The sequence below is a fragment of the Emydura macquarii genome, unplaced genomic scaffold (assembly GCF_026122565.2).
Source record: "Emydura macquarii macquarii isolate MOO-44397 ecotype Brisbane River unplaced genomic scaffold, CSIRO-AGI_Emac_v2 contig_3517, whole genome shotgun sequence".
Taxonomy (NCBI): Eukaryota; Metazoa; Chordata; order Testudines; family Chelidae; genus Emydura; species Emydura macquarii.
Window position 1 is genome coordinate 8,651,614 of NW_027133654.1, and position 14,521 is coordinate 8,666,134.

The 14,521-nt window shown below is 44.8% G+C and overlaps 1 long non-coding RNA gene across 1 annotated transcript; it reads left to right on the forward strand.

Annotated features, from left to right (window-relative positions):
* Window positions 1-2,580: 2,580 nt before the first annotated feature.
* On the forward strand, window positions 2,581-5,154 carry LOC137145242 (uncharacterized). The gene is made up of 2 exons (XR_010917611.1): window positions 2,581-2,717; window positions 4,893-5,154. It is a non-coding gene; the product is annotated as an uncharacterized lncRNA (long non-coding RNA).
* Window positions 5,155-14,521: the final 9,367 nt, after the last annotated feature.

The window sequence follows — 14,521 nt, forward strand, 5'->3', positions numbered from 1 at the left end:
ATCATCAGCAAGGAAGAACGATGGGCAGAGATATTCTGCAACTACTCTCCCCTACACACATCCCCTATAAGTGCATGCACATACATACATATGCATGTATGTGCAAACTCGCACACGCACATGCGCACCCCCGCCCTGTAATGCACCTCGTCTTTGATAAAGGTCTGGTCACAGTGCACTGTTGTGCACTTTTAAGTTAAAACTGCCTGGAGATGCTTTAGCATTTGCTCACCCAGCAGCACTCATGCTTTATGGAGGAAAGTACCCAAAAGAGGTTAGTTTCCCCCTGGCCCACACTTCCTGGGTGTGGATGTCCATGCCTCCTTCTTAACAGTGGCCTGTGTGCTGTGAGCAGCTGAGACACACCTCTGGCCTTGGGGCGCATAGGAGAAGCATCCCATCGCCCCTTTCTTTTTAATGTATGACATTATTATTAACAGTAGTGCCCACTTTCCAAACTCTGAAGCAGAATGGTCTCAGTTCTGAGGAGCATCCTATCTAAGGATTTTCTTAGGTGAATTGTGCAGTTTACATAGATCTGGCCACTCTCTTGCTACCCATAACATTGGACAATAGGGTGGGGGATGTACAGTACTAGTGTCTAAGCCTGCCACCCCCACCCTCAGAAAGAGAGAGAAAGAGAAGGGAATAGTGTATTTAATCTCTAGTTCTCTCACATAAATGTTCCTTGAAATAAGTGGATTTGTTCGCTTCCACAGAAATTTTGCCTCTGTTTAGTGTGGTAAGTATGTAATCCCGATCTACCCCATTGGTACCAGGTAGCAAAAGGCTCACAGTAGTACAATATTCTTGTTTTTTGGAAGCAACCAAATTTTACACAATCTGTTCAACTCATCTCCAGAGGTAAAAGAAAGAAACAGTTGCCAGTTATGCGGGGCTGAGTGATCAGTGGTATCAATGCAGTCCCTTCATTTGCCTCCTGGCTCTGGCTTCCTGATCAGTATGGCCGTTAGTGGAGACAATGCCAGCAGAGCAGATGCAGAACTACAAACCAGTGAAGGATGAAAAGGAAAGAGAAAAGTCTGTTTATTGCAGCCCGCTCTAAAGGGGAAAAAAATGACCCAACCTCCATCCAATTAAATTTTCTAATTAAACTAAAGGACACACACATTCTCTCTCTCTCTCTTTCACACACACACACACACACACACACACACAAATACACACACGCTACCTGCTTTGAGCACATGAGTTCTGAAATTGAACTCGTCCTCCTGGTTTCTAATGCTATACAATACTTTGAAGGCATTTGGTCAGGTTCCAGAGGTTTTTTTTAATGCAATTGTCATTCCAGAGATGAAACTTTAAAAAAAGGAGTAATCAATAGCAAAAATTTTAAAAAAATACAAAAGAGGGAAAAAACAGAAAATGAAATAGTGGGCAATAACATTTTATATATGGAGGCATAAGGTTAAAAAAACATAGAAGACTAAGTATTACATGTTCTATACTGTTGGCAGAGTCATAGATTCCAAGGCCAGAAGGGACCAGTGTAATCATCTAGTCTGATCTCCGGTATAGCACTGGCCATAGAACATCCCCCAAATAATTACTGTTTGAGCTAGAGCATATCATTTAGAAAAACATTCAATCTTGATTTAAAAGTTGTCAGTAATGAAGACTCTACCACAGCCCATGGCCATTGTTGCACTGGTTAATTACCTTCACTGCTAAAATTTATGCAGCTTCAAAACTCTCCTATCAGCTGCCTGTATGTGTTAAGTTAAGGGGTATTTATCCATTTCTATTTTCCCATAGTCATTAGAAATTTACATGGTGGGCTGGAAAACATCCTGATCTGACCAGATGAGAATTCCTCGGACACGGGGGAACTCTCAGCTAGAGCAGAGCCAGTATAGCTGGGCTCTGTGGCACCCCCACTAGGCCCCGGTATATGGAGCATATCAGGGTAGGAAGAGGCATGGGTGGAGCATGCTGTGCTCAGCTGTTGTATGATTCCTTAGGGACCATAGTTTGCTGGTGTAAATCAGAGAAGTCCCTAGGCTACTGTAACCAGCGATAGGGCTGAGAGTGGAATAGACCCTGAGAGTCAAGGAGCTACAACCCCTCCCTGAGTGCCCCCCTCCAAAGCAAAAAAGACTGGTAAGAGTGAGCCCAACCGGCACATCCAGGGGACTATGAAATCAGTAAAAGGCCTCTTGGGTTTTCTGAGGTCTTTTTAAATCCATGGCCAAAACACAATGTGTAATGTATATGGTGTTTCCCATGAAAAGAATAATAACTTGCCAGCACTGGCAGTAACCCAACACACCCAAGGTAAGCACCAAAATATGCACCCACTGGTGATTTATTGCTATAGTAACATTGCATACCGAATCAGAACAGCTGAATTTTCAGGAGGAATTTCTATAGTGTGATGGAGTGTTCATCCCATACCTGCCTTGAAAGGAGTAATGAAGCTGACAAGGGAGCCAATTAACTTGATAGCCACACCTGAGGGGAATTAGGCTACATAAGCAATTAAAGCAACCTCTGATTGGGAGTAGAGCCCAGATAAGAAGGAGTAGGTGGGGCTATGATAAGGCCAGGAAGTTGGCAGCAGAAAGGGGCTGCAGCGTGAAGGCCTGCAGTCACTTTCTAGCTACTGAGAGGGAAAGGAGGAAACCAGAGGGAAAATAAAGGCTCTGTTCCTGAGGAAAGGGCATACCAGAGGGTGGAGAAAGAGCCTGGTAGAGGTGAGATAGGAGCAAGGTTTGGGCCTGTGCAGACTAGAGATGTAAAAATTAGTTTAATCAAAAAAACCCACCAAACAAAAAAGAGTTCTAAAAATAGAATATTTAAATGGTTAAAGATGGGTAGCCGCAGCTGGGCAGCTTTTGCTGGTGGGGAAGCATGGAGCTCAGTGTGGGGGGTAGTCGCAGCTGAGCTCGCCCCTCCCCTGGTGCTGGGCTCTGCCATCCAGCCCAGCTGCGGCCACCCCAGCACTGGGCTCCGCACCTTCCGCCACTCATGGGGAGCCAGCCCAGCTGCACCTACCTCCCTGGGCTGGGCTCTGCGCTTCCGTGACAGTGAGACCGGCCCAGCTGCCGCTCCTCTCTGCCCCTCCAGTTTAAACGGTAATCAGCTGTTTAAAATGTTTAAACAGCTGATTACCAGTTAAATAGTTAACCTTTTACATCCCTAGTGCAGACTTTGGCTGCTGGTTATAGAGTACCTGGACTGGATCCTGGAGTAGTGGGCAGGTCCATGTTCCTTCACCCGCCACTGAGAGAAGCGGCACAGACCAGGCAGTAGAACAGAAGTTTGCCTAGGACGGTCATCCATTGTGACTTTGGGACCCTGGAAAGGGAGGACTATACTGATCTCATGAGCAGAGAGCAACCTGAGTCTCAGAGAGACCATGGGGTGAGGAAAGGGGTGTTGGACCTGACTGGAGTTAATCCCCAGACGTGGCCAGAAGGTGGTACCCTGGTGGTGAATGGATCCGGTGACACATAGGCAGAATGTAATAATAATCCACATTGAAATATGGCTAACAACCCTATTGTGATTTTTAGCCATGGGACTTTTAATAACATAAGTGATAAGAACTAGGGCCAGGCAAAGAGTTCATGAGGAAACCTGAAATCATGGACCTGGAGTATGATTATGGGCATTTGTTTATCCACCCCCAGGTCTCTCATGTTGGGTACCACAGAGTTCCACTCTGTCCCTTCTCTTGTTTGATAGGAGGGGTGGTCAGGAGATATAGGTGATAGTATATATTTCCATTGCAACTGATCCAACTAGTGCAGTGGAACAGATGACCTAATGTCTTCAAGAGACTTGGGCCTGGATGAAGGCTGTCTGGCTCAGGCTCACTCCAGACAAGAGAGAGATGATGCCAGTAGATTTCAGAATACAATCAGAGGAATAGGATAGAATGATATAACTCCCACCAATTATGGTGTGTGTGCAGCCATCATTTATGAATGAGGTTTGAAAGGTGTTATCAGGCACCAGGGTATTACTGAATTCCCAGGTAGCAACTGTGTGGAAGAGCACTTTTTTTTCCATTCGTGCTCACTTAGGAGACTGTGCCCTTTTGTGTCAGATGTGGACTTTGCTGTGTTTATCCAGGTCTCTGTCATCCCCAGGTTAAATCCCTGCAATGGCCTCTACTTGGGAATATACCTTGAGAGCATTCAGAAACCTAAGTTAGTCCACAGAGTGTTTCCCATGAAGTTCCCATGACTCTGAAATTTGCTTTTCTCACCTTGGTCTGCCAGGTTATGTCTACACAACAACCAACAACAACAACAAAACCTTTGTGGCAGCAAGTCTCAGAGCCCGGGTCAACTGAGTTGGGCTTGCAGGGCTTGAGCTGCAGGGTTAAAAATAGCAGTGTAAACATGTGGGCTCCAAGACCTTCCCACCTTGCCGTGTTTCAGAGCCTTTTAAAAAAGTTTTTAAAACTTTTTGTCTCCAAGTGATGTTCAGCCACCCCAAGATTGGTGCAGTTGGTACACATTCCATGTGGGGTAATAGAAAGCCTCTTCTAGTTTTTTTTATTCTTTACATTCTTTCCACCACAATAAATATTTCATTTAGTTAGTGTTTAAAATAACTCCCTACTGACTCAGACTGACAGTGGGGCCCTTGAATGGTCCTATTCACCGTTCTTCTGCATAGACACACCTGTCTTTTCTACAAAGAGGAAACAGAATTCCAATTCAATTAAGCCAACCCTTTGCTTGCATATATTGTGGAGGGGTTTCCAGTAGCTGGCCTGGGAGTTCAGGAGCCTTATATCTAAGAAAGTAGTGGGTATCTCATTGCCTAGATACTACGTTGGTTAGTTCTGTATGAACATAATAGATAGGATTTGCAAAAAGTGCTTAGTATACCCTATTTCCCATTGTTCTCAACAGGAGCTGATGAGTATTGAACACTTCTGAAAATCTGACCAACTTGTGCACAGTCTGTACTGTATAAAACCCAAACTATCAACATACTTGCTATTCTTTTGCCATTCCAACCATTCAAGAGGGTAAGCTACAATAGACGATACTTTGGAACTCAATGAAAAAAGGACTTCTTTTATGAATAATTTCTACTGTAATTTTTGAGAGTCTGGTGTTACCATACACAGTATAATCATTGGAGAGCTGTTGTTCAGCATAGCCGAGCAGCTGTTAAAACCAGATACATTATGGTATTGATATTGGTCTTCAGAGATGTGTTGTGGAGTGAGTGTATGTGTTATATCATACTTAGACTGCTGGGAGCTACAGGGTATATTGTAGAGGAACACCAATTAGTCTCCATTTTCTTCCACTAAGGCTCGAAAGATGCAAACTTAATCCATCATAGCTTGATGTCCAGTTCAACCCCACAGCTTGTCATAATAAATTATGAGAAACGACGAGGGAATTAGGAAGTTGACAATCAGACCTTAACGGAGATCTTAAGAGAAGACAAAGCCCAGCCAGCTTGAATGATGACATTTGCCAAATTCCAGCTCCACTCAAAGGGCAATTATTTTCATGTCTCTTCCCTTTGGCATTATGTCTGTATTGATTTTTTTCCTTCTAATTATTTATTTCTCTGAATTATCTGTTTCAAAACTTTAAATAACAGGCATGATTCTCGTTTGTAATGTAGTCATGTACAGAGCTCCATTCCTTACTTATCCCAGCACTGTGCAAGGAGAACTGAGTCTAAAATCAGGCGGCAGGGTAACAAAGGCAAAACAAATTTAACGATCAAAGAGAGAAGTCTTCAGTTTGATTTAAAATAACATGCACAGAGCTGGCCACATGAATATCCATCTGGAGAGGTACCATTCCACCCGAAAGGGGTTGCACAGGCAAAGGCATGTGAAAACACAAAAAGAAAGGCATGAAGCAGCAACAAATTATTAATTCAATATCATCTGATCACAGTAAATGAGATTTTAAAAGATTAAGTCATATAAATAAGAAGCAGGTGTAACACTAAGAACCATAAGGAACAATAATCAAAGATTGTATCTGAGAAGATACTATGAAACATTTCATTTCAGAAAAGTTTCACTTTGCCTGGTGAAAAGAGGCGATGGCTCAATGAGGTCTGAAGCAGCAAAGTACTGAACTTCAATGGGAGCTGAGGGTGCTCAGCACCTGTCAGGATCAGGCCATATGTGACCTTTCCCTGACTTTAGAACAACCACCCAGCCTTAGCTTTTGTTGCTGTCATGGGTGAAGTTAGCGCCTGCCACGCTGCCTCAGACCACTGATCCATGTAATCCAGTAACTCTGGTATCTGCTTTCTGTAAATGACCAGTACCTATGCTTTAGAGGAAGGTGAATACCCCTTAATGTTCACTGCTATACATGAGAATCAGGAAAGAAGAAAATCTTTTTACCTCTACATTTTTCTTTGAAAGCTTTGGTCACTGAAGGTGTCTTTACTTCCATCTTCGCCAGTGTCAAAGATATATACTGCATGGGATGATTTTTGCTACTGGGCTCTGCTCATCTAAGTCCACTCAGAGTTGGACGGGAACAGAAGCAAGTCAAGGTAGAAACAAGTGCCATGCATTAGAAATTATTTCTCCCCCATTTCCTTGAGACCAATACCCTACCTCAGGAAAACATGGGTACACCTCTGAAGAGCAGTATCCCAATAGGGGATTCTGGGGAGAAAATGAAACTCCTACATGGACCTAATGTCACACATTAAAGCATCATCACTAGTCAAATTCTGAACAAAAACAGCTTCTGAGGCCATGACAACCCTCTGCTAAATGGCAGCCAGGGCTTCTGACAAGAATCTAAGAACCACTAGCAAAGATAACAGCCCTGCATCCCCAGTGGGAAGACTGGCTGAACACTGGTCATGCTGGTAGAACCCTTCTCCAGAACTGGTCACCACTCTCCCCTCAGAACCGCTGTGATCTCCAACCCAAGTACAGCCTAGTAAATACTGCAACAATTGTCCAGTCACAGGAGAGGAACACCAAATATAGAATGGTAATCTGCCCAGGCCAGAGCTACAACTGAAGGAATGGGACTTATGCTATAAAAGTACATGGGGAAATCTAATATTCATGGACCCTAGAAATCTTCCCTATACCCTACCAAACAAATGTCCAGCACTTAATGTATTGAAAAACAAACCTAAAACCATACTCAGGCATCTTACTAAATAAATGGCCTGATTTTCAGAGGTGTTGAGCCCATAAAGCTCCCATTGACTTCACTTGGGGCTGAGGTCCCACAGTAGCTCTGAAAAATCTGACTATTCTTTGGGTGACTAAATATGGCTTTTGGTGCCTAACTTTAGGCTTCCCTGTTTAGAAATTCTTGCCCAGATTTCTGACCTTTACACTCTCATATAATCTATGAATATTATTAGAGTAATGACACTAACCCACTTAGTTTTGTATTTTAACTGTCTCTAAAATATTACTTTTCTGTCCTTTCAGTTAGTGCCCTCATTTTTCAGCTAATCATTTGTGCTTAATGATAAAAAGATCCAGAAACCCAGTAATCAGCTGAGGGGATGGGTTATTACTCTAAAGAGAAGTTTGGTATATCTCTGGTGCCAGAGATTCAAACCCTGGCAAAACTGACTGAGCCATCCACCCATTATTTTGAGACAGAGAACTTTATAGGTTTTTCAGAAGAGGCCCTACAGGTGTTGTCTGCATTGCATGGATGTCAAAGATCCCATGGCACTTTTTATAAAAATAGATGTTTGTTCCTGGTGAGATTTCCCTTTCCCTGAACTTGTGTGGTGTGGTGTGTGCAATTTGGCAGCTGCATTTTCAGATGTGCTGTGTGTAATTTTCAAGCACTCTGGGATGAATGGTGCTATATAATGTAAAAATGATTTATTATATGCAAGCACAACAGCACAATAGTACTCTGGTCTCTTTTTCTAATGGGATCTAACTCCAAGAACTTACAACATTCCCATGACTATGGAATCAGAAAGGTAACTACTCCGTTCTGTGCCTTTCTGTGTATTGCTGGTGGCCTCCCTCCTCCTCATTGGTTGGTTCATTTCATTTTAAAAAACTTGTTGATGTAACCTTTCCACAATGTGCAAATCCCTGGAGAAAGAACTGTATGACCCCAAAGAAGCCATACTTCCAAACCCAGGCCCATGGGGTTGCCAAGAAAGAGCTTTACCTTCTGTAAGCTGCAAGACTAGGCAAGGAAACTGCAGCTGATATCCCTTAACCAGGAGCTACACCCACTGACTCAGCCGGACCAACTGACTAGCAGCAGACTGTTGATTGGACACTTTTTAGCACAAAGCTTCCCATTCTTGTCACACTCCTATCTGAGTAACTAGTTACTAGACCTGTTGCTGCCCAGGCCTTTGAGACCAAGTTCCTGCCTCCTCACCTGGTGCCCACTCCTCATTCCTGTTCCATTATCTTGTTCCTGCTCCTTTGCCCTAACTCTGGCTTTACCATTGGCACAGCTCTGACTCTGGCTTTGACCCCTGTCATGGCTTCTGGTTTGGATTAAACTGTTGGTGTGGCTTCTGACTCTGACTGTGGCTTGATCACTGATGCAACTCTGACTCCAGCACTGATTTAACCCTTGGTGAGGCTTCTGACTTTGACTCCAGCTGTGACCCTTGGCTCGACTCCTTGCCACGACCCTGATGCTACTCTGGGCTCTGAGCATTAGGCAAAACTACCCACCTGATGGGCCCTGACAGCCACTCACTGGTGCATGTAGATGCAATCAGTGAGGTGCTCATTTCAGCTGGGCCCCCTGTATTTAGCCAAGTGTAATGCTATGCTTAGGGGCACAAGGATATTCAGGCATGATAACACTTCACCTCTATGATTGTTTAACTTTGGGGTGCCCCTAGAACTGAAACTGGCTTTTCTGAAACAGGACTTTGGGAGACTCGGACACATAGAGAAGGTTTATTTGATGTGTTCAGTCAACTTTAAGCAGATGTCCATATAGTCTTTCTGAAACATATTTTTAATGAATCACAACTTCTCAGACTGTTCCCCAGCTACTCACCAGAGGTAAGACGGCTGCTGACCATTGCCTACTGCCATGTGATCCTTATGTTGCACTGGGGAGGGCACTAATATTTCCCCCTTAGTAATACTACTTTGCATATGTATTCCACTTCTTGTGTGAGGATCTCGAACAACTTTGCAAACATTAAGGAATTAATCCTCACAAGACCTAACATTGAGGTAGATAAACATTATTAACTCCATTTTACAGATTAGGAATCTGAGTCCCAGAGGAGTTAACATGTGATTTGCCAACACCCAAACCCTAAATCTGTGGCAGAACCAGAAATAGAATACAGATCTCCTAATTCTGAAGCCTGAGTGTTAACTATGAAACCACCCTTCCTGTCCTCTCAATACACCATTTCTTTCAAAAGCTGTGCAGACTTTCAGCCAATAACCAAAATAATTAGTATTGCTGACAGCATCCTACTTGCAATAGACTATATGCAGTCAGTGGGCACAGTTCCTGTTGATTAAGGGCAGGACATGGCTCCATGGCTTGGTCAAAAGCAAGACAATGAAGCATTAGCACAATTCCTTGCTAGATCCTGGATGGAAGGTGCTAGTGAAGACCTCCTGTGTATGGATTCTGGTATCAACTACCTGAAAACTCCCATCCCAGAACACATGCAATTTCACTGCTTCTCATGAGACTACAGTGATCATAGACTCTGAAGATTGTAATAGAAATACGATTGGAAAATATCTGTGTCTGTATGGCTGCCATTTTCAGTTTAGTTTTCTAATGACAAAGCTTTTGATGAAAAATAAGGGAGAATAAATGAACAAGATGGGTGTCAAACATTTCAGTGGCTGAGTCACAAATGCTTCTGCTGCAAAATAATTTAAGCCATGTAGGAAGGTGCTGTGGCCTTCCTCCGAGCCGGGGCCTGAAGAAGAGCCACAATCCTGGGGCCGGACAGTAAAAGGGCTGGCAGCACAGTCTGCCTGGCAACCGGGAGGCTGGCTAGTGATAGGCCCTGCTGGCTGACTGATCCGGCAACAGAGGAGCGAAACCTCAGCCAGAGCTGAGAGTATAAAAAGCAGGCCCCACAGCTCAGAGGGAGACAAACTGCCGCCGAAGGCAGACATGCCGTCCCACCGGCTGCAGCAAAGGTCTGAACCGGGCTGGGCCACTGCTCCAAGCGAGCGCCTCCAGGAGCGAGGACCGCGGGAACGGCCCAAGCGACCAACCCCTAAGGGTTGGATAGGGCCCCCGAACTCCCCTAGACTGGCCTAGGCCTACAGGCCCCAAGGACTGGGCTAGGCCCCTGGGCCCCAGTGACTGGACCAAGTCCCTTGAGGGCTGGGAGATCCCCCCCGAGGCCGGATCTGACCTGGAAGAGCTGCCTGATGCTGAGCCCCCAGAGACAGGACAGGACCTGGAGGAGCTGCTGGAGGCCGAGTCATCTCCTGAGCCCTGTGACCTGGAGGAACTGCCCTTCGCAGAGGAACTCCCCACCTTGCCACCTGTGGACGAGGAGGGACTGGCGGGTCTATGCCGGGCCGTGTACCCCAGTGATCCCGAGGACCCGGTGGACACAGGTACCTGGGGATATGGGGAGGAAGTGGCCCAGGGACAGCCATAGCTGTGGCTGAGACAGGGGCAAGCCCCATCGGCGTGTTGCGGCGGGAGCCCTGCTGATTCAGTGGCAACGCCTTTGCCACTGCTAGGGCCCTGGGCTGGGATGCAGTGGAGTCAGGTGGGCCTGTGTTCCCCTCCCCGCCCCCTTGTCCTCGCCACCCAAGGATTGATTACCATCCCCTGGTCTCCTGACTAGAGGACACGGCTTGCTCGCCCCCCGCCAAGGGCCGGGGCGATAGACTGCTTGCTTGATTGCCCTGCCGAGGGCTGGGGCGATAGACTGTTGGCCTGCCTGCCCTGCCTGCCCTGCCTCAGACTCATTGCAGATGCTAACGATCCCCTTGAAGGAAGGTGCAGTGGCCTTCCTCTGAGCCGGGACCCAAAGAAGGGCCACAATCGCGGGGTCAACTGGATCCCGTGTTACAGGCCAGAAATTCTTAGTCTCTGCCTTCCCCTCTCTTTAGGGAGCATAAAGACACTGGCTATGTCACAATTAATGCTGAATGCACACCTTCAATTTACAAAAAAAAAAAAAAAAAAAAAGCTGTCAGCACAAAGACTGCTGTCAGTGAAGCATAGTTTGTAAATATCAGTGCCTGCCTGTAATTGCCAATCACTGGTGTGGCATGTTGCCCTGCCCATTGTGGAGTATATGCACTATGTTTTGATTTGGCATAACTCCCAGAGCAGTCTGGTCTTTGTTTTCCTTTTGCATTAACATGGAGAAGATTTTCCAGTAGGCTGGGAGCATTAGTAGATAAGGCACTGGCCTTTCCCATTGGGGAATGTGCTTTGAGTTCAACTTGAGGTCCCAAGCAAAGTTACCTTAAAGATTTCAGTCCAAATAAGCGCCTGACTTTTTTAAAGAGTATGCATAGAATCTTTGAAGATTAGGGTTGGAAGGGACCTCAGGAGGTCATCTAGTCTAAGCCCCTGCTCAAAGCAGGACCAACCCCAGCTGAATCATCCCAGCCAGGATGATTATCAAGCCGGGCCTTAAAAACCACTAAGGTTGGAGATTCCACCACCTCCCTAGGTAACCCATTCCAGTGCTTCACCCCCTCCTACTGAAAAAGTTTTTCCTAATATCCAGTCTGGGTCTCCCTCACTGTAACTTGAGACCATTGTTCCTTGTTCTGTCATCTGCCACCACAGCCTAGTTCCATCCTCTTTGGAACCCTTCCTTCAGGTAGTTGAAGGTTGCTATCAAATCCCCCCTCACTCTTCTCTTCTGCAGACTAAATAAACCTATTTTCCTCAGCCTCTCCTCATAAATCATGTGCCTCAGCTGCCTAATCATTTTTGTTGCCATCCACTAGACTGTCTCCAATTTGTCCACAGCCTTCCTGTAGTGGGGACCCCAAAACTGGACACAGTACTCCAGAGGTGGTCTCACCAGCGCCAAATGTAGGGGAATAATCACTTTCCTCGATCTGCTGGCAATGCTCCTACTAATGCAGCTCAATATGCCGTTAGCCTTCTTGGCAACAAAGGCACACTGTTGACTCATAGCCAGCATCTTGTCCACTGTAACCCCCAGGTCCTTTTCTGCAGAACTGCTGCTTAGCCAATCGGTCCCCACTCTGTAGCAGTGCATGGGATTCTTCCATCCTAAGTGTAGGACTCTGTACTTGTCCTTGTTGAACCTCATCAGATTTCTTTTGGCCCAGTCCTCCAATATGTCTAAGTCACTCTGTATCCTGTCCTTACTCTCCAGTGTATCTACCACTCCCTGCAGCTTAGTGTCATATGTGAACTTGCTGAGGGTGCAATCCACCCCATCCTCCAGATCATTAATGAAGATATTGAACAAAACCAGTCCCAGGACCAACCCCTGGGGCACTCTGCTTGATACCGGCTGCCAACTAGACATCAAGTTGTTGATCATTACCCATAGAGCCCGATGATCTAGCCAGCTTTCTATCCATCTTATAGTCCATTCATCCAACCCATACTTCTTTAACTTGCTGGCAAGAATACTGTGGGAGACCATATCAAAAGCTTTGCTAAAGTCAAGGTATATCACATCCACAGCTTTCCCCACATCCACAGAGCCAGTCATCTCATCATAGAAAGCAATCAGGTTAGTCAGGCATGACTTGCCTTTGGTGAATCCATGCTGACTGTTCCTGATCACCTTCCTCTTCTCCAAGTGCTTCAAAATGGATTCCTTAAGGATCTGCTCCAGGATTTTTCCAGGGACTGAGATGAGGCTGATTAGTCTGTAGTTCCCCGGATCCTCCTCCTTCCCTTTTTTAAAGTCAGGTACTCTATTTGCCTTTTTCTAATTATCTGGGACCTCCCTGATCGCCATGAGTTTTCAAAGATAATGGCCAATGGCTCTGCAATCACATCAGCCAACTCCTTCAGAGGCACTGCATCCGGCCCCATGAACTTGTGCATGTCCAGCTTTTCCATTATTTATAAAATTCTCCCCTTCCTTGTCATGCAAGTTCAACATACTTCTTAGAACCTGCACAAAGCTACCAAGGACATGATGTTAAATTTGCTGTCTTGTGTGTACAGAAAAGGCCTTCTGTTTCCAATCCTGCACAATAGCTATACCTCACTAGCTCAACTACTATCCTAAAATGATGGGGCTGATTCTCTTCCCACTGAAGTCAATATGAATTTGCTATTCATTTCTATGGGAGCAGGATAGGGCACCATGTACTTAAATGTTTTTCATAGTTTCACCAAGAACAACATACAGCGTGAATCCCAGGAGAGTTTGTACTATACATTGGAACACTAGGACACAATGCTTTAATGTTCTCATGCCCTTCATGTGGCCAGGTTATGTATCATTAGAGACTCAAATTGATGACGTGACTTCTGGCTCTGGATTGAATTGGCTGCAGGGGTTGCCTTCAGTGACAAAAACTGCTGAACTCTACCTGAGGAAAACTAGATTTGATGTAATCCTGGCCCCACTGACATTCTGCATGCTATTGATCAGGAGTAACCATTAGATAGGCATCAATTATGAGAGTGCCTGAGGCAGATACAAGTGTGTTTCTCCCAGCCCCTATCACCTTCACCATGAGATGCACTGTGACATGGCAGGGATTATTCAAGATAGAAATGGCTATGAATATCTATGGAGAATTATACCATGCTATTACAGTGTTGCACTTCACAGCTATGACATGAGATTAATTGCACTGTTTCTTTCTCTCTCACACACTCACACATAATCCTTTTCTAGCTTTATTTCAGGTTCCCCTTCATCTTCTTCTGATCTTGAAAATAATTTTTTTTCAAACTTTTTGGCATATCAAATATATAGATTTTGGATGGGGGGGCAGGGAGTCAAATGAAACATTTCATTCGACCCAAAACATTTCATTTTGATTTCAAGCATCATTTTACATTTTAAAATAAAAATTAAATTAAATCAAAAGTTTGAAATGGGATGTTTAAAATTTTTAAAAATAAAATGTTTTGTTTTGAAAAATGTCAAAATGAAGTTTTTATTTTATTCTGGGTGGGAGGGTGGTGTTGACAAAAACAAATTTGGAAAAAAAATATTTTGGTGTCAGCGATTCTGCTTCCCCCCCCCCCCTCTCCCCCTGGAAAAAAATTTTGGTCAAAAAATGTCACCCAGCTCTAGTTTTTAATACTCACTTGTAAACATTTGCATCAGATCAACCCCCTAGTATACAAGGCTTCAGCCTGGAATAATGTTAAAAAATACATAGGCCAGATTTAGCTGCTGTAAATCATCATGTCTCTATTGACATCAGTTGATATATACCCACAGAGGATCTGCCTCATCTTTTCAAAATGATCCTTGTGGCCATTTTATATTTAATTTTCAGGAGCTTGTATCTTTTCCTAGCTTGTCACTTTGACCGTGTCACACCTCTCTGAATCCCTCTACTGTCTCCCCCTTTTCTATCACATTAAATGTAAAGTGTCATCACTTTGAAGGC